Genomic DNA, 19,968 nt, shown 5'->3' on the forward strand with positions numbered 1-19,968 from the left:
CTGCTAATTTAACTTATATGCACAGTACATCATAAGAACTGCTGGGTTGTATGAAGCACAAGCTGGAATCAAGATTGCCAGAAGAAATATCAATAACCTCAGATATGAAGATGACACCACCCTTAAGGCAGAAAGTGAAGAAGAACTAAAGAACCTCTTGATGAAAGTAAAAGAGGAGAGTGAAAAAGTTGGCTTAAAGCTCAACATTCAGAAAACTAAGATCATGGCATCTAGGCCGATCACTTCATGGCAAATACATGGGGAAACAATGGAAAAGTGGCTGACTTTATTTTGGGGGGCTCCAAAATCACTGCAGATGGTGACTGCAGCCATGAAATTAAAAGACACTTACTCCTTAGAAGGAAAGTTATGACCAACATAGACAGCATATTAAAGAGCAGAGACATTACTTTGTCAACAAAGGTCCATCTAGTCAAGGCTATGGTTTTTCCAGTGGTCATGTATGGATGTGAGAGTTGGACTATAAAGAAAGCTGAGTACAGAAGAATTGATGCTTTTGAACTGTGGTGTTGGAAAAGGCTCTTGAGAGTCCCTTGGACTGCAAGGAGATCCAACCAGTCCATCGTAAAGGAGATCAGTCCTGAGTGTTCATTGGAAGGACTAATGTTGAAGCTGAAACTCCAATACATTGGCCACCTGATGGGAAAAGCTGACTCATTTGAAAAGACACTGATGCTGGGAAAGATTGAGGGCAGGAGGAGAAGGGGACAACAGAGGATGAGATGGTTGGATGGCATCACTGACTCGATGGACATGGGTTTGGGTGGACTTCAGGAGTTGGTAATGGACTTGGAGGCCTAGTGTACTGCAGTTCATGGGGTCGCAAAGAGTTGGACACGACTGAGCGACTGAACTGAACTGAACTACTGTTTAATATGCTGTCTCGGTTGATCATAACTTTTATTCCAAGGAACAAGCTTCTTTTAATTTCATGGCTGCAGGCACCATCTGCAGTGATTTTGCACTTTTTAATAAAGATGATATAGACCTATTTCAAAACTAGCGCTTACCTTTCCCAAGGTGTCCATGGTGAGTTTTCTGTTTTCCTCAGTGTCTTATAATGCCCTAAAGAATACCAACTCTTTGACTCTGCTCCTGGGAAAACTAGATAATTTGTCTGCTGAGAATAATTAAAAATAATCACGTAATCACACATCAACATGGGGAAACCAGAGAGGTGAATGGTTGGCAAATATGTGAAAGTGAAGGACAGCAAGGAATATGACAGAATGATTCAGGAGGGTGTTAACAACAAGGATGCTCTATTGGGGAGAAGCAGTTTGAAGAGAAGTAATAGTTGAAAAGGCAATGAAGGGACTATTAAAAAAAGTAAATGAACTGAGAGAAAGATCAGCTCATAATTAGTTAATAAGAATTTCTGGAGTATCAGTTAATGCCAGGAATTGCTAGATGCAGGTGATACCAGTATAACACTGGGTCTCCAAGAGTCAAAGAGATGGAAAAGCACAAGTAATGATACAAAATACTGTTTAAAAGCTGAGAGATAAGTGATGACAAAGACATGACAAAGACAAATAGATGACAAAAAGATGACAATGTGAGGTCATTATGAATGATGAGAGATGAGATTCAGATGAGACTTGCCGTCCTTGTTTCTATCATGGCGAGTATCCCTGCCTGTCACTTGGGAGACTGCAGTTCCCTGGTAGGGAGGCAACAGGCTCTTTGGGGCTTCCCTGGTGGCTCAGATGGTAAAGAGTCCACGTGCAATGCAGGAGACCTGGATTCAATACCTGGGGTGGGAAGATCCCCTGGAGGAGGGCATGGTACCCCACTCCAGTATTCTTGCCTAGAGAATTCCATGGACAGAGGAGCCTGGTGGTGTCGCACAGAGTTGGACATGCTGAGCCACTGATAGGGGGTTCAGCTCAATCAGGGTAAAGTAAAACTGCGTAATGTGGGCTTGGAGTAACGCTGCTGATGATGCTGAAGCTTCTGCTCCTGTTAATATGGATGATATTTGGCTTGATAGTTGGCTTCTGCTAGAGATAGATACTAAGGCAAATATTAGATCAGAAAACACCAAGGGCACTGTTTATTAACTTGCAGAGTAAGAAGGTGAGTTCTTGGCTGGTCACTCTGGCAGCCCCTGATTCACATCCTTTAGACACGATTGATTCACTGTCCTTCAAAGCTTCCCTCAAGGAAGTCAGTGAAACAGCTTCTTTGATGAAAACCTTTATAGTTCGCAGACGCCATGAGGTGTGAGTAATTTAGGTATCAGTAGGTGTGAGAGAATAGTTTGAAACTAGATTCAATAATTGCATGTCTCTAGGCTTGGAGCGTTTCTAGCAAAAGAACTCTCCTAACCCCCTAATCACATGTTCATAACTTTGTTTTCTTTCGTAAGGGTTTCATAACTGCTATTTCATTTTCTCAGAGTCTTGCCCTAATACTGCTTCTCTCTTGTTCTCCCTAGTAATTATTGAAGCTCGAATCTCAAGGCTTGGGTGAGAAACTGGGCTGGGCAGAGAGGGCTGGCTTACAAGCTCAGGAGAATGCTCTTAGGAGGCATTCCAAGTGCCTATGCTTTATTTAGGGAGCTATCACTCACATAGGCAAGAAGGTATGAGAGTGGAGGTGTCTAAACAGGATTGAAGGGACTTAATCTTGTTCATTTCTCTCTTTTTAAATAATACCCGGATCTCTAAGCTTTCTGCACCAATGCATCTACTGTTAGAATGTATACATTATTCCTATTCAGCAATGCTTGGGCTGACTGACTTGAAATGAAGTCTGGCATGAACAATCAGAAGGTCCAGCTTGGGCTTGTCTCTCCCATAGGATCTTGCTAAAGACCAAAACAATAGTCATTTGTTTCCTACCCTGTTGCCCAAATCTAGACCTTTATTGGGTGTATATTCTGAGCCCTAAGCAAACAGCCAAACAAGGTCAAGGGTAGGACTGCACCTGGGAGCAGAAACTCGGATCAATTCCACCTCAGTAGGATTTTCCCTCTCTGTTACATGAGGCAGTACAGTGCAGTGGTTAAAAGCATGGATACTAACACTAACAGACTTACATTCCAATCTTAGTTCCATGTCCTACATGCCTTATGTCAGTAAGAAATCAACTTCTCTGTCCTTCAGTTTCCCCATAAATAAAATGAAAATGATCATAGAGTTCCTACTTCATAGGTTTGCTTTAAACATTAAGAGAGCCAACATGTGGCAAATGCTTGGAACTGTGGTGGGCACATAGCGCTGCCTTTCTGTAAGTGTTATCCATTAATAATACAGTGTCTCCCAGGATATTATTTCATTTTCTTAGCACGGCCTTGCTTTTGGGGAATATGCCACAAAAAAAGCCACCCATGGTTATGAAATCTAACAGCTGCAATGAGAGAGTTCAGACTTCTCTCTTAAATCCAAAAATGAAAGAAAGGTTCTTTTTGCTTAGCTTGGGTCGGGTGTTCACTCCTGGACCAAGGAAAACTGGCGAGAGTTGTAGGTTGGAAAAGAACTTGTTAGCTATGATCACAGCCAGGCTGATGTCCCTGAGCAGCTGAGGGTGAACAGGGAAGATCAACAGGGAAAATCACAGGGCAGATTGGTTCCACTGTGAAGTATGATCACCAAGACAAATGAGATGTCAGCTTTGCGTGGCAATCCAGTTTTCCCTAACCAACTTGTTGTCCAGTTTCCTGAGATAACTGTCCCTCTTGCAATACTCGTACCAAACATCTGACCATCATGCCCCCATCCCTGCCCATTTTCCTCCATCCCCATGCCTCTCGCGAGAAAGCTTACAACATCCTGAAAAGTCACCCAGTTGCTTCAGGCAAAAACCTTTCCCTCTTTATACCCAATCTACTAAAATCTCTGCCAGCTCTGTCTCTGATGCATTTCCCTAGTTTGTTACTGTTTAATGTCTATATCCCTACAGTTCCTAGAAGAACAGAGGCTTTGAATCTCTCTACTCCAAGTATCTGGAAAGTTGCCTGATACAGAAGTATTGATTACATGGTTTAGAGTGGATGTTATCAGAGAGGACCCCCTTTAGGCCTGTTGCTAGTCATGTGTCTGCATCTGCGCTCATCCTGTTCTCCTTCCTCATCGCCTGTCTCCACTTGTGAAGTGTGATGTTATCGATGTCTTCTCTCGATGTGCTTTGTCAGCTTTTTAACACACTCTACCACTGAAAAGGGGAGCAGAAACAAGCTTTCCATTGCCCAGAATCTCTTTCCAGCTGCCACGGGGAATCAAGATGGATGTGCATGTGGCTGTCTGAAGCGAGGGTGAAGAATTCCAAGCCAAGCACTACTAATCTGGGCTTCTGTTGACCGGCCATGAGAAAGAACAATTGTAGTGAAGTAATTGGAACTTCTCAATCTGACTAAATAGTGGATTGACTTTTCAGTTTGAATAATTTGAATTTGATTTATAAAAGGATGCCCATGTATAACTTGACTTTGTAATTTGGACTTTGCAGCTTTGGGGAGTTTCTATAGTGGTGTCAGGCAGTTACTTTATAGCCAGCAATATACCAGGGTCATATTGTCTAAGAAAAGACACAATTTAAGAAAAAGACCCTTACATTCATTGTCTCCTTTTCCTCACCTTCCTCTCAGTCCTTCAGACATGCCTTTGTGTTTTATATCCCTAACACTCCCCAGAAAGAGCCATTATTTAATCTTATTACTGCTGTCCATTTTAATAAAGCCAAGGAACATTTTCAGCAGTCATCCTGACAGATCAGTACGACTGATCACTCCTTGAAACTCTTCCTTTGAGTTCTTGCCTCAACACTCTCCTGAATTTTTTTCTATCATATTTGACTGTCTCTTTTTTGACTTTTTTTTTTTTTTTAATGTTTCATCCTTCTCTTCTTGGCCATTAAGTGTTCCCATCCAGGTTCCTGACTATGCAGAGCAGTCTTGCTAAGCTTGAGAATTCACCCTTCTCTGGAGCTCCAATACCTCTGTTACTAAGTCTTAGACCTGAATCTCAGCTATGGTCTGCCCTCCAACTTAAGGAAATTAAAAATGAAATGTGTCCCTTGGGATTGTTCTTTCTCTTTCTAAACCACTATATTTTGTGTATGTAAATGACTTTTAAACAAGATGCTTTTTATTTTTCTTTATTAAGGTAATACTTTTTCTTATTATAAGTGATATATGTTCAATTTAGAATATTTATAAAATATAGGAAGCCTAAAGGAAAAAATAGCATCCTTATCATCTCATCACTTATTAATCACTATAAATGTTCTGGAACTTTTTCTACACATATATAAACTTCATTTTTCAAAGTTGAGTATTTTTAGTTGACTGTGTGCTACACTGCTTCAGTCCTGTCTGACTCTTTGCTACCCCATGGATTGTAGCCTGCCAGTCTCCTCTGTCCATGAAATTCTCCAGGCAAGAACACTGGAGTGGGTTGCCATGCCCTGCTCCAAGGGACCTTCCTGACCCAGGGATTGAACCAGTCTCCTACCTCTCCTGCATTGGGAAGCAGGTTCTTTGCCTCTGTACCACCTGGGGAATCCTATAGTTGACTCTCTCTCTCCATATATATATATGTATGTGTGAAAGTGAAAGTGTTAGTCACTCAGTCGTGTCCAACTCCTTGTGACGCCATATATTGTAGTCCTCCAGGCTCCTTTGTCCATGAAATTCTCCAGGCAAGAATATTGGTATAGGTTGCCATTGCCTTCTCCAGGGGATCTTCATGACCCAGTGATCAAACCCAGGTCTCCTGCACTGAAGGTGAATTTTTTACTGTCTGAATCATCAGGGAAGCCCATATATATATATACACATATTATATATATATATATATATATATATATATATATATATATATATATTGTGTTTTGCATCTTAAAAGTCTAAAATTAAATTTTGACAATTTCCCATGTTTTTAAGTATTCTTCCAAAGCTTAGCTTTTAGTGGCTTTATTGTGTTTCATCCACAATTATATTTCTTTTGCAGTTTCTTGAGTTGTGGTGAGCAGGAGCTACTCTCTGGCTGCAGTGCTGAAGCTTCGCATTGTGGTGGCTTCTCTTATTTCAGAGCATGGGCTCTAGAGTGTGTGGGCTTCAGTACTTGTGGTGCACAAACTTAGTTGCCCCCACCATGTGGGATCTTCCAGTACCAGGAACTGAACCTGTGTTCCATGCATTGGCAAGAGGGTTCTTAACTACTGGACCACCAGGAAAGTCACCATTTGTACTTCGTCCTTGTTTCCCTCTATATCCACATGACTAAAGACGATTTTTGTTTGTATAATTCATTTGGAACTTAGCACATACACTCTTTTTTGTTGTCTGTTTTATGGGTGGAGACTACTCTCTGGATTATATTTGAGTCAAGAAATTCAGAAATCAAAACTGTAGAGTAAAACTTTTCTTTTTCTTCTTCCCTTTTTCTTTCTCTTCCTCTTCTGTATAGGAGAACTAGGTTTGAATCTCTATCAAGGGCAGTTGAATGATGGTTATTTTTAGAGATTAAATTTGCTAAGTTATTTTTAATCTTGAACATCAGTATTGAATTAAGCTGATTTCTATTCAATTTCATCATTATTAATCTTTCTTTCATATCAATCTCTATTTCATTTTGTAGAGCTGCTATCTGTCAAAATATATCTGTAGAGAGACTGGCGCTTGTTCCAGCACTGTCCTCCTCTTCACAGCACAGCAGTCAGACACCAATCAGTCAGCAAAGATGCTCACCTTCCCCAGTATCTCTTTCACTTTTTAAAATATTAATTAATTAATTAGGCTGCATCGGGTCTTAGTTGTGGCACTGGGGATCTTCACTGTGTCATGCGAGATCTTCTCTGTGTCATGCAAGATCTTCTGTTGCAGCGTGCACTCTCTAGTTGTGGTATCTGGGCTTCGTAGTTGCTCTGGAGCATGTGGGATCTTAGACCAGAGATTGAACCCATGTCCCCTGCATTGCAAGTTGTATTCTTAACCACTGAACCACCAGGGAGGTCCCAGCATCCCTGGCATTTCTCCTCCACTCAACACCAATCAGCACTGACTGAGCACCTCCTCATTCCAGGCATTCAGGTGGGTTCAGCAGAGTGACAATGATGGATAAGAGTTGGCCTCTACCTATGCCAGGAGGCAGTATGGGGCAGTAGTTATAACACAGATATAGATTGGGGAAGATCTTATCCTTACTATCTATGTGAACTTGGAAGTATTAACTATCTTTGTCTGTTTTTAATCTACAAAAAGAGGGGTGAACAAATGAGGTAATCCTTTTAAAGCACTTATCCAGGAGGCTGACAGATAGGAGAATCCTCAATAAACATTAGTCACAGTGATAAAAACAAGCTTATAATCTATGGGAGGAAAGACAGGCAGACAATCAAGTCGTGTATGTATCAGCCTGTCTGGGAAGTGCTGTATCATGGGTATAAACTAGTGCTTTGGAAGCAGAGAAGGAGGTGGCATTCTGAGTGGAGGGCTCAGGAAGCTTGGTAGAGGAGCTGATGTTTGAGGTAGACTTTAAATAATCCTGGAGAACAGAGATGAATGCTCACTGGGTCATTTCTATTGCCCTTTGTTCAGTGTAAGCAGTATATGTATGGTTTCCAGAGAATAGGACTTTGATTTTTCTTCTGTCCACGTTTGGAAGCCTCGTACAATCCATCATACAGTCAGCTATTTAATTCGAGGTTGTCTGTCAATGTGGATAAATCAACAAAAAGGACGTATTTCCCTAGAACTGCTAAGGGAACTTCCACGGTGGCTCAGAGGGTAAAGAATCGCCTGCAATGCAAGAGACCTGGGTTCAATCCCTGGGTTGGGAAGACCCCCTGGAGGAGGGTATGGCAACTCACTCCAGTATTCTTGCCTGGAAAATCCCATGGACAGAGGAACCTGGCGGGGCAGTCCATGGAGTTGCAAAAGAGTCAGACATGACTGAGCATGACACAAGAGCCAAATCATGGAATTTTAAATCAGACATTTCATTTGATCTAAAATTAGTCATCATGAAATTCAGTCCTTCTTAATAAAGAGACAATATGAACAATTAGTTTGGAGGTTGGGGTAAGAATAAAATGAGATTATGTATACCAAATTCTAAACCATAAAGCACTACATACATTGTAGAAGAGTTTATTTTTATTTATACCTCTTTTCCTTCTAAACCCTTCATTTATTTTCCCTCAATCTTTCCCAGCATCAGGGTTTTTCAAATGTCAGCTCTTCACATCAGGTGGCCAAAGTATTGGAGTTTCAGCTTCAGCATCAGTTCTTCCAATGAATATTCAGGACTGATTTCTTTTAGGATGGACTGGCTGGATCTCCTTGCAGTCCAAGGGACTCTCAAGAGTCTTCTCCAACACCACAGTTCAAGAGCATCAATTCTTCGGCACTCAGCTTTCTTTATAGTCCAACTCTCACATTCATATATGACTACTGGAAAAACCATAGCTTTGACTAGATGGACCTTTGTTGGCAAAGTAATGTCTCTGCTCTTTAATAACCTGTCTAGGTTGGTCATAAATTTTCTTCCAAGGAGTAAACGTCTTTTAATTTCATGGCTGCAATCACCATCTGCAGTGATTTTGGAGCACCCCAAAACTAAGTCTGTCACTGTTTCCATTGTTTCCTCATCTATTTGCCATGAAGTGATGGGACCAGATGCTATGATCTTAGTTTTCCAAATGCTGAGCTTTAAACCAACTTTTTCACTCTCCTCTTTCACTTTCAAAAGGCTCTTTAGTTCTTCTTCACTTTCTGCCATAAGTGTGGTATCATACGCATATCTGAGGTTATTGATATTTTTTCCTGGCAATCTTGATTCCAGCTTGTGCTTCATCCAGTCCAACATTTCTCATGATGTACTCTGCATATAAGTTAAATAAGCAGGGTGACAATATACAGCCTTGACGTACTCCTTTCCCTATTTGGAACCAGTCTTTGTTCCATGTCCAGTTCTAACTGTTGCTTCTTGATCTACATACAGATTTCTCAGGAGGCAGGTCAGGTGATCTGGTATTCCCATCTCTTGAAGAATTTTCCACAGTTTGCTGTGATCCACACAGTCAAATTCTTTCACATAGTCAATAAAGCAGAAGTAGATGCTTTTCTGGAGCTCTCTTGCTCTTTCGATGATCCAACAGATGTTGGCAATTTGATCTCTGGTTCCTCTGCCTTTTTGTAAATCCAGCTTAAACATTTGAAAGTTCATGGTTCATGTACTGTTGAAGCCTGGCTTGGAGAATTTTGAGCATTACTTTGCTAGCGTGTGAGATGAGTGCAATTGTGCAGTACTTTGAGCATTCTTTGGCATTGCCTTTCTTTGGGATTGGAATGAAACTGACCTTTTGCAGTTCTGTGGCCACTGCCAAGTTTTCCAAATTTGCTGGCATACTGAGTGCAGCACTTTCACAGCAGCATCTTTTAGGATCTGAAATTGTTCAACTGTAATTCCATCACCTTCACTAGCTTTGTTCGTAGTAATGGTTCGTAAGGCACACTTGACTTTGCATTCCAGGATGTCTGGCTCTTTAGGTGAGTGATCACACCATCGTGATTATCTGGGTCATGAAGATCTTTTTTGTATAGTTCTTCTGTGTATTCTTGCCACCTCTTCTTAATATCTTCTGCTTCTGTTAGGTCCATACCGTTTCTGTCCTTTGTTGTGCCTATCTTTACATGAAATGTTTCCTTGGTATCTCCAATTTTCTTGAAGAGATCTCTGGTCTTTCCCATGCTATTGTTTTCCTCTATTTCTTTGCATTGATCACTGAGGAAGACTTTATTTTCTCTCCTTGCTATTCTTTGGAACTCTGCATTCTTCACATGATAAATTATAATTTTCTCTATTCTAAATAAACTGAATATTAGAACTGGTAATGCCAAAATTTAGACTCTGTAAACTGAACTTATGTGCCTTGCACTATGCTGAGATATCTACATAATTTATTCCATATAATCTTAATGTCATTTTATGAATTAAGTACTAACATCCTTATTTTAAAGACTGAAAACTTAATTTTAATTAATTGCCTAATATCTTACAAGGATGTACCATATGCTCTATTCTATATTAGGTCTCTCATTTAGCTACCTAGAAAATATATTTTAGACTAAGTCAGAAGAGGTGTGATTTGGGGTCACTGAGATGCTAATCAGCCTGTCTCTGAAATTAGGTCATGGCTCTGTAGTCACACCCTCTGAGCTATGGAGTACACATGATCTGTCAAATGCACAGCCTTCCTTTGATCAGAGGCTGATTATCTCTGGGAAACCATAAGATGTGATGTCATAGGAGATAGGTCTTTGACGTCACATTGTCTTTTCCAGAAATCTGGATAGAGGAAAAATATTCCTCTATGAAAGAAAATAAAAGATAATGTGTTAAAATCAAAGAGCATACCTTTAGCTTCCCCATAGGTATCTCTTACCTGTCCCATAAGAACAAAAATAGATTAATATCCTGACATTATCAATGATATGGAATAGTCACACTTCAGTGCACTCATTGGCACCCATACACTTCATAATTGAGAAGTCATCTTACATCTCTGGGCCACTCCCCAGCAAAGGGTAAGACCAGAAGAAAATCTCACTGTATTGACGATAAATTCTCACCTTATCTGTCACTCTAATTAGCCATTTAAGAACAAAGCAGACAGTTCTAATGTGTCATTTAAATCTCTCTTCTCCAAACAACATCTCCCATTCCCACTCTCACCAGCCCTCACACCCACACCCAGTATGATTCCAGACTAGCTGTGTCCAAGAAAATTTTCTTCAATGATGAATTTTTTCTTTGTTTATTGTCCAACTCCTTAGCCACAAGCCATATGTAGCCACTGAACATGTGAAGTATGCTACTGCAACCGGAAAACTTACTTTTTAATTATATTTAATTTCAATTAATTTAAATTTAAACAGCCACATGTGGCCAGGGGCATAGTTGAGATTATTTTGTTCTCTGGCTTTTGCTAGAATGCCTGAGGAAACTATGGTGTAGAACTTAAACACATGAGCTTTGCTTTCAGATCACTTACTAGACATTAGTGACCTTAGCAAGTAATTGAAAGTCCTTAATTGCCAGTCCCATCGTCTGAAAAATAGGGTGAACAATACATCCTTTATTACCCAGTGTAGTGAAAACTAAATGAGAAAATGCAGGTAAAGCACTTGGCAAACAAGTGCTGACATGTATTAGTCATTAAAACACTAAAATTAATGTTTAGTTGTAGCAGAAACAACAATGACAACAATAATAGTAGCTTAATGGCCCTAACAAAAGATGAGGAGGAAGGCACCTATAACTATACAAAAGATAAAGGTTGCAAAAGATAACTGAAGGATTTTTTGCCCTTTTAAGATATCTGGGAGCTCTTCATTTTTTCATTGGTGTGGTTTTCCATGAGTTGATTAGATGTCAATAAGACTGTATTAGTATTTCAATGCAAAATACTAGAGAAAACTTTACCATTGACCAACCTCCCATTCTGAAAGTTTCTTTTTCCAGGGACTCTAGATGTCTGAATTTCCAGTTTGAATAAAAACACAATTTAAAAACTAAACTGTTTCAAAAGTGATTAGGCTGGCACTTGGAATGACTAAGCACAATCGACACTGATATTTCCTCTCAATGCTAGTCCTTGGCTTCATTGAAGGAATCTACTCATATTTTCTAATACTCCTCTTATGTCTGCCACATTTTCTCCCCGCCCCCCCCCCCCCCCCCCCCCCACTACGTGCAGCAAGCACACTGAGGAAAATCACCCTTAAGAAGATTCTTGTTCTGGATGGAAAAAAATCCGTAATGGGCTTTTCCTATCATTCAATTCCATGCCGACAAGTTTCTAAGTCACAAAATCTTGCCTAACAATTACATAATACTCAAATATTTTAGTGAAACTTGTCCTGTTAGGCAACAAAATATTTGAGGTCAAGGATTTGATAAAGAGTGTTAGTCATCTTTTATAAAGAGAACACATCCTTTTTCCTAAAATAATGCCTGTAACCATATCCTAACTTTTCAAAAAAGCCTTAAATGCAATTTTACATGACACTTATAAAGAACCTAATGTTGTAGAAACAAAACCTTGCTAGGAATATAAATACCTGGGTTCTATGTTCTGCTCTGCAAATTTCTAGATATGCACTAGTGTCTTAAAATATACCCAGGATTTGACTTAGTCAGATATGGACAATGCCAGACATACAGACAACTGCCTTAAAAGAAGTTATTAATCACAGGTCGCCCCAAAGGAGGGAGCATGCCATGCTATGCAGGGTCAGTCAAGAAGACAGAAAGAGATAGGAAAAAGCATGGGCCAGAGCCTTTATTGTGGATTTCAGGAAAAGGAGTAAGCAAGGATAAGCTTTGCCTATCCCTAAGTGAGCTTCAGTGGATCTGAGCCATAGGGGTGGTCCCCAGTTATCTGGTAACTGGCCTTGGAGTGATTTAGGGCAGGAGGAGAACATCCCAGACAGTTGGCAACAATAAAAGGAGGTGGTTGGGAGATATGAATCTGAGATTGGTTGGCTTGCATATCAAAGAGATACCTAAGCAAGCTGTTTGCTATCTCTAGAATTTAAGTAATCCTGGGAGAGGCAGTCTCTCCCTGGGTCTGCAAGGTCTCAAGATATCAAAGCATAAAGTATTAAAAAATGAAAAACATAATAAATACAATCAGAGAAAAATACTCAACTTCTTGAAACCTCAGTCCTCTCAAAGTTATAAAAATGAGAAAAATAATGCGTTTTTGCCCTACTCACAGTGATCACATAGTAAATGGGGTCTAGGCAGGGTTCCACTAGCATATTCTGCAACTACTTGACTACATTTCTCTCGAAATATAACTAAAGTGCAGAAATTTATTTTTGAGGTTGAGACATTAGGTTTGTGAAGGAGACATATCTAGAGCCTCAGAGGGAGGGAGTAGGTACGTGGTAGCTCAAATCATACTAGCTGGAGGGTAAGCTGCTGCAGGAAATTACGGGCGCCCTAGGCACAAAGGAGAGCTGCAGGCCAATGGTCTGTGATCATGGCGGTACTGAATCCACTCCAGCAGTCCCCTGTGGTCCATGTAGGGCTCATCTGCCATATTGGTAGTCTAGCTACTCTGAGTGTAACTGCATTCCACGATGAATTAAATTACCTTGCTTTTTTCAGGAAGCATTTAACAGGAGGTTTCCTGTGTGCTGTTTTGGATCTGTCAGAAATCTTCTGTTCCTTATTAATTCCTGAATATTCAGGAATTAAGAGGAGAGGCAAGCCTCTCCTGGGGCTGAGGGATCCAGGCATTTCCTTCATTAGTCTTTCAATAAGGTGACAAGTACCCTCTTCCATCTTGTGAACCATACGGTAAAAGTGATTGTTTACAACTCTCTTTCTCTTTAATATGGATCACCTATGTTTTGTAAGCCTGGAATTTTAATCTTTATTTTTGCTGAGAATAACTACAGTGTATATGTCCACACCATGTTGATTAAAACACCTTTGCTCCATTAGAGCTTGGGTCCCTGCATCTTTCTTTCTTTCTCTCTCTCTCTCTATTTCTGGCTAATTTCCTGGAATGCGAAAGCTGGCTGCGTAACCCAGGAAATATTAGCCTCTCTCCTTCTTTCACTTCCTCATCGCTGACTCCTCTGGTCCATTAAAGGACCTCAACAAGTGGGGGACCAGAACAGGAGCTTGGTACATGTGGCAGATTCGGACAGAGTGACCCCAGGGCCTATTGAGGCCGGTAAGTACTAAGACACGGGTCAATCAGCTGGAAAGCCCCCTCACTTTTCTACTTTACTTAAAGTTCAGGGACTTTCGGTTTCGCGCCAATGAGTAGAGGCTTGCCTTCAAACAATAATTTAACATAATCCCTGGTGCCTTGATAAAGACAGTTTTAACTTAGAAATTTGGCACCAGGTCAAAGAGAATGTTGAATAGCCATCAGACAGGGAAAAAAAATATTCCGATAGATTTCTGGAAAAATTTTCCTACAAGCTCTGCCCTGGCTGCTCCTCCTGTGCCAACAGGTGTGAATCTAAAAGTCTCTCCTTTACTAGGACCTAATGAAATTACCGACTGGATGGACGTGAGTTTGAGTGAACTCCAGGAGTTGGTGATGGACGGGGAGGCCTGGCGTGCTGTGATTCACGGGGTCACAAAGAGTCAGATACGACTGAGCGACTGAACTGAATGAAATTTATGCTGATGTTTTAGCTAGATTAGAAACTGCTATTTCCCGTACTGTAATCGGAGAAAAAGATAAAAGGCAACTAGAGAAACTACTTGCTTATGAAAATGCAAGTCAGGAAAGTCAAAAGGCTATAGCTCCAATTCGTGAGACAGGGACTCTTATTGATTATTTGAATGCTTGTTACAATCTAGGGGCTTCCCTGGTGGCTCAGAGGTTAAAGCGTCTGCCCGCAATGCGGAAGATGTGGGTTCGATTCCTGGGTTGGGAAGATCCCCTGGAGAAGGAAATGGCAACCCACTCCAGTATTCTTGCCTGGAGAACCCCATGGACGGAGGAGCCTGGTGGGCCACAGTCCACGGGTCACAAAGAGTCGGACACGACTGAGAGACTTCATAATGGCAACCCACTCCAGTACTCTTGCCTGGAGAATCCCAGGGACGGCGGAGCCCAGTGGGCTGCCATCTATGGGGTCGCACAGAGTCGGACAGGACTGAAGCGACTTAGCAGCAGCAGCAGTTGCAATCTAAGATCAGAAACTCAAAAGATGTAAATGCTAGCTGAAACAATGGTTGCTGCCTTAAGAAAGGGAAATAAAGGATGCTTTACATGTGGAAATAAGAACCATTAAAAGGGGACTGCCCTAAGAAAGCTAATTTTAAAAAACAACCCTCCAAAAATCTGCCCTGGCTACTGCTGATGTAGAAGAATGCATTGGGCCAAAGACTGTAAATCTAAATTTGACATTGAAAGAAAACCAATTCTGGAAAACTCCAAGCAGGGACCCCCCCAGGTCCCCTTCAACAAAAACCAGGGACAAATTCCATCTTTTCCCTGAAACCCTCAACATCTGGCAGTGCTGCCATCGATATACCAGCTTTGTTTTTAAATAATATGAAGTTAATGAGCTCTATTTAAATTCAAATTCATGTGAACTAAAAGATATTCAATATTAAATATAATGTTCATTTAAATATAAATATAATTTAAATATAATTGTTTCCTAATCTAATTAAGTCATCAACATTATATAATACTTTCATTATGTCTAGGTTTAAGGTAAACTAAATTTGTCAACAAAAAGCTGTCTTTATATATATATAAATATATAGATGAAATGAAAACTTTTAGATAAACTCTATTAAAAATAATTATATTTTTATTAATCTATTATTATAGCCTAAAATAATCTCTTAGGATTGGTATAACAAATTTCTAGAGTTATAGTAAACTAAATAACAAAAGTTTATTAAATAACTAGTCATTTCCAAATAAAATAAGATTTTAAAACATTAATTACTGAACATTAACTTTCTCTTACAAAAAGTTTTTCTTACAGAAAAACTAAAGAGATTTTAAACTATTAATAAATATATTATATAATGTATGATATATTTATATGTATAGATATAAATATATAATAAATATATACTATAATGGGATATAATAAATATATTCACCAATCTATAAAATGATAATATACAAGACACTTCATAGTTGCTAAAAAAAAGTAACATATATGCTTTTAATAAAAAATAAAAGATATGGCAAATAAAATGACGAATACAAAAATATAAAAAAAGGTTTATGACAAATAAAAGAGAAATTACAGGTCACTAAGGAACTTATAAATACACAGCTAGAATTAAAGCATATTGAGGAATCTTGTTCTCCTTGGAACTCTCCTATTTTTGTTATAAAAAAGAAATCAGCAAATGGTATCTCCTAACAGACCTTAGAAAAGTTAATACATCTATAAAAGCTCTGGGTGCATTACAACCAGTAAATCTCCAATGACCCTGGGAAGAAGGTCCCATGGTTGGACTTGCTTCCATAGTGCCTACAACTGGAAACAAATCAAATTTCATTTTACAAAGATAATAAAATAGGGGGAATTGTCAGGAAGCATTTAACAGGAGACTTCCTGTGTGCTGTTTTGAATCTATCAGGAATCCTCTGTTTCTTATTAATTTCTGAATATTCAGGAATTAAGAGGAGAGGCAAGCCTCTCCTGGGGCTGAGGGATCCAGGCATTTCCTTCATTAGTTTTTCAATACGGTGACAAGTACCCTCTTCCTTCTTGTGAACCATATGGTAAAAGTGATTATTTACAACTCTCTCTCTCTAATATGGATCGCCTATGTTTTGTAAGTCTGGAATTTTAATCTTTATTTTTGCTGAGAATAACTACAGTATATATGCCCACACCATGTTGATTAAAACACCTTTGCTCCATCAGAGGTTGGGTCCCCCTGTGTTTCCTTCTTTCTCTCTCTCTCTCTCTCTATCTCTCTATTTCTGGCTGATTTCCTGGAACATGAAAGCCGGCTGCGTAAGCTAGGAAATATTAGCCTCTCTCCTTCTTTCACTTTCTCATCGTCAACTCCAGGCTATCAGGTTCTGGTCCATTAAAGGACCTCAATAGCTTTTGATGAGGAGGAAAAGAGTCAAAAAGTAAATGATTTGCTATCTCCATGAATGCTTTTTCCAATTTTATACATAAACAGGTCATTTGATTCTTTGATTAGATTTGCTTTTTTTTTTTTTAAGCCATTTTATTATTGACGTTTCCTTCTACAGAATTTAAAACCAGAGATTCTATTTCTAAACTGGTAACTGCTGCTGCTGCTAAGTCGCTTCACTTGTGTCCGACTCTGTGCAACTCCATAGACAGCAGCCCACCAGGCTCCTCTGTCCCTGGGATTATCCAGGCAATAATATTTGAGTGGGTTGCCATTTCCTTCTCCAATGCCTGAAAGTGAAAAGTGAAAGTGAAGTCGCTCAGCTGTGTCCGACTCTTAGCAACCCCATGGACTGTAGCCCACTGGACTCCTCCGTCCATATGATCCTCCAGGCAAGAATACTGGAGTGGGCTGCCATTTCCTTCTCCAAAACTGGTAACTGACTACTTTCTAAAAAAAAATTTAACATAGATCTACTTATAACCTATATCATGCCTTTTGCAAGAAATGAATAAGGCATTTGAATTGCTCCAAGATGAAAATTGGTGTTTGTGTGTATGTGTGTATATTTGTGTAATGTATCTCTGTGTGATATCTTATACATATGACTCTTACATCCAAAATTTTATGAAAAATGAGAAGTCTCAGATCAAGTATAAAAGGGAGTGGTTGTAGGAAACCATGTAGATACAAGAGCTTTAAATCAGTTGTGAAGAACCCTTTAAGCAGTCATTGTGTGACCCTGAAGTCAAAGTAAAGGGTTGGTCAGTCATGTCCATCTCTGTGTGACCCATGGACTGGAGCCTGCCAGGCTTCTCTCTCCATGGAATTCTCCAGGCAAGAATACTGGAATGGGTTGGCATTCTTTCTCCAGGGGATCTTCCCAACCCAGGGATTAAACCCCAGTCTCTTGTACTGCAGACAGATTTTTTACCACCTGAGCCACCAGGGAAGCCCGTGGGACCCTAAGTGCCTTTGCCCATGCATCGCTATTGTCATCTATAAAATGAGGATGATACCTCCTCCCTTGAGAGTCAGATATGAAGATCAAATGAGAAAATGAAAAGGAAAGACCAATGAAAGAATAAATACTACAAAATTATGTTACAGTAAAATTTTCTTTGTGATTTGAGTACTGATATAAGTTAAATTACAGTACAACTTAGTTAGCAACCTACTTATCACTAACACAATTTTGAAATGATCTAAATTCCTCCAGAGAGTTATTTATTTACAAAGTACAATTTGTGCTGCTTTTATGGGTTTATTTTTAATCAATAGTTTACAATTTGATACTTCAGAAGTATTTCTCTTCAGCATACATTTACTAAACATTTAATAACAACACTGTGGTAAACATACTGGAAAAAGGGATAAAAGTAACCACTGCCTTCAAGTCACTGATGGTTCAGTATTATAAGACACTCACACAAAAAGAACTACAATATAGGGCTGGATGTGACATCTGCTCAGACAATCCAAAAGACTATAGATTCAAGGCATAGAGACCTCACTTATGACTGGAAGACTGGGGAAGCCCTCTGAGAGCAGGTCACTCCCAAGTTGGGCCTTGGGAGACTGTATGACTACAACATGAACAACAGGTAAAAGACATTGTAGAAACTGGAACTGTGCATAAGAACCTATAAAAGAGAGAAAAAAAAAAAAACTTCCAGATAGTAAGCAGGAAAAGAATTATTTTGTAAGGGGCAGATTGTGTTTGTATAGAGTAACGAGTGAGTTCAAAGGTCTTGACTGTAAAATATTTTCTGTGTAAACAAGAGTGCAAGAATGTTTACATTTAAAGAGAACTGGGTTTTCCTAGGATGCTGTAGTCCCTTTCCTGAGTCTTACTATATGATATTACTATGCAATATCACCTAGTAGTGATTGATATAAACTAACAATAAGTTTGGTTGAAATTATTAAAGTGTGCTTGGTAGACTGACTAAAATCAGTCAGTTACAAAGCATCTGAAAAACAGTGTTGGAGTGTTTGACTTTGAAGCCACTTTCTAGCTCTATGAGTCCATCCGTGCATCTCTGTACATTGAGTGCAGAGCTGATGGGACTAGGGTTATGGGTTCTGAAACAATATGACCCAAATAATTTTTATAGAACTCTGAAACTAACCCTTAAATAGGTCTCCTTTAAAATTCTTTAGCTGAATAGCTCACTCCTATCCACAGGCAATATTCAAATAAAAGTATCCTATTGGTCATTAGTAGTAAGAGAGTACCAAAATTCACCTGTCATTAGCCTAGAAAAACAATAGTTCCTACATTACTGATGGTGGACTGAAGCTTCATGTTGATAAGAAAAGATAAGCATGCTGACAATTTAAAACTTACATTCCTCTCCATTTGAAGCATGAGGCCAATGCAATGTTACATACAGTGGTGCATCCAAGAAAATATAATCTGAAAATTAAATAACCCATAGATTTTCAAGCATTTTAAATTTAGTGTTCTCTAAAAATTTAAAGACCAACGTCACCATATTGTGGGTGAAAATGCAAAAGTTGAATCTAATTTCTTGCTGTTGCTATTCAGTCACTAAGTTGTGTCTGACTTTTGCTACCCCAAAGACTGCAGCATGCCGGGCTTCCCTGTCCAGCACTATCTCCCTGAGTTTGCTCAAACTCATGTCAACTGAGTCAGTGATGTTATCCAACGATCAAATCTTCTGTTGTCCCCTTCTCCTCCTGCCCTCAGTCTTTCCCAGTATAAGGATCTTTTCAATAAGTCAGCATCTGGTGGCAAAAAATTGGAGCTTCAGCTTCATATGTCTTTCCAATGAATATTCAGGGTTGATATCCTTTAAGATTAACTAGTTTGATTTCCTTGCTGTCCAAGGGACTCTCAAGAGTCTTCTCCAGCACAACAGTTTGAAAGCATCAATTCATTGGTACTCAGCATTGTTTATGGTACAAATCTCACATCTGTTCATGACTACTGGGAAAACCATAGCTTTGACAACGTGGACCTTCATCGGCAAAGGGATGTCTCTGCTTTTTAATATGATGTCTTAAGCCTGGCATGCTGCAGTCCTTGGGGTCACAAAAGTCAGACACAACTTAGTGACTGGACGGCAACAACAACAAGAACAAGAAATAAGATTCACCTTTTCATTTTCACCTACAATATGGTGACGTTGGTCTTTAAATTTTTTGAGAACACTAAATTTACAATGCTTGAAAATCTGAATTATTTAACTTTCACTTTATATTTTCTTGCATATACCGTTGTATGAAACATTGCATTAGCCTCATGCTTCAAATGGAGAAGAATGTAAGTTTTAAACCTAATATGGTGTCTAGGTTTGTTATCATATTAAATGTG

The sequence above is a fragment of the Ovis canadensis genome, chromosome 6, assembly GCF_042477335.2.
Source record: "Ovis canadensis isolate MfBH-ARS-UI-01 breed Bighorn chromosome 6, ARS-UI_OviCan_v2, whole genome shotgun sequence".
NCBI classification, from domain to species: Eukaryota; Metazoa; Chordata; class Mammalia; order Artiodactyla; family Bovidae; genus Ovis; species Ovis canadensis.